This window comes from Schistocerca nitens, chromosome 8 (assembly GCF_023898315.1).
Source record: "Schistocerca nitens isolate TAMUIC-IGC-003100 chromosome 8, iqSchNite1.1, whole genome shotgun sequence".
Classification (NCBI taxonomy): domain Eukaryota; kingdom Metazoa; phylum Arthropoda; class Insecta; order Orthoptera; family Acrididae; genus Schistocerca; species Schistocerca nitens.
The window spans coordinates 547,815,787-547,817,290 of record NC_064621.1 but is presented as its reverse complement, the minus strand read 5'-3'; positions in this window follow the sequence as shown (position 1 = coordinate 547,817,290).

Sequence of the window (1,504 nt, the reverse complement as noted above, 5' to 3'; positions counted from 1 at the left end):
TTGAGCGAGGGCGTATAGTGGGCATGCGGGAGGCCGGGTGGACGTACCGCCGAATTGCTCAACACGTGGGGCGTGAGGTCTCCACAGTACATCGATGTTGTCGCCAGAGGTCGGCGGAAGGTGCACGTGCCCGTCGACCTGGGACCGGACCGCAGCGACGCACGGATTCACGCCAAGACCGTAGGATCCTACGCAGTGCCGTAGGGGACCGCACCGCCACTTCCCAGCAAATTAGGGACACTGTTGCTCCTGGGGTATCGGCGAGGACTATTCGCAACCGTCTCCATGAAGCTGGGCTACGGTCCCGCACACCGTTAGGCCGTCTTCCGCTCACGCCCCAACATCGTGCAGCCCGCCTCCAGTGGTGTCGCGACAGGCGTGAATGGAGGGACGAATGGAGACGTGTCGTCTTCAGCGATGAGAGTCGCTTCTGCCTTGGTGCCAATGATGGTCGTATGCGTGTTTGGCGCCGTGCAGGTGAGCGCCACAATCAGGACTGCATACGACCGAGGCACACAGGGCCAACACCCGGCATCATGGTGTGGGGAGCGATCTCCTACACTGGCCGTACACCACTGGTGATCGTCGAGGGGACACTGAATAGTGAACGGTACATCCAAACCGTCATCGAACCCATCGTTCTACCATTCCTAGACCGGCAAGGGAACTTGCTGTTCCAACAGGACAATGCACGTCCGCATGTATCCCGTGCCACCCAACGTGCTCTAGAAGGTGTAAGTCAACTACCCTGGCCAGCAAGATCTCCGGATCTGTCCCCCATTGAGCATGTTTGGGACTGGATGAAGCGTCGTCTCACGCGGTCTGCACGTCCAGCACGAACGCTGGTCCAACTGAGGCGCCAGGTGGAAATGGCATGGCAAGCCGTTCCACAGGACTACATCCAGCATCTCTACGATCGTCTCCATGGGAGAATAGCAGCCTGCATTGCTGCGAAAGGTGGATATACACTGCACTAGTGCCGACATTGTGCATGCTCTGTTGCCTGTGTCTATGTGCCTGTGGTTCTGTCAGTGTGATCATGTGATGTATCTGACCCCAGGAATGTGTCAATAAAGTTTCCCCTTCCTGGGACAATGAATTCACGGTGTTCGTATTTCAATTTCCAGGAGTGTATTTTTGGAGCAATTGCTTTTGATGGAAAAATTTCAGAACCTCCATCACACAGTGGTAAAAAATATATAAGCGTTATAGCTTTTAATCTAATATTTGAGTGTGCTGGACAATTATCAACCTTAATTCGAACTTTATGTTTTACTCATAAAAAATCTCTTACCCAAATGAGAAACCAATTAGTGTAGAGGGGCCACCATTCACATTTTGTTTCAAATGTATTCTACCCATAATATTCTTACCATTTTAAAACACTGCAGTTTGAAACTGCTGGCAAATAAGAGTAGTTTTCAGACATATCTGAACTGCACCTAGCAGTTCTCTCTCCCTCCCCCCCCTCCCCCCTTTGATTACGATTGTGCTTTAAGGGGTG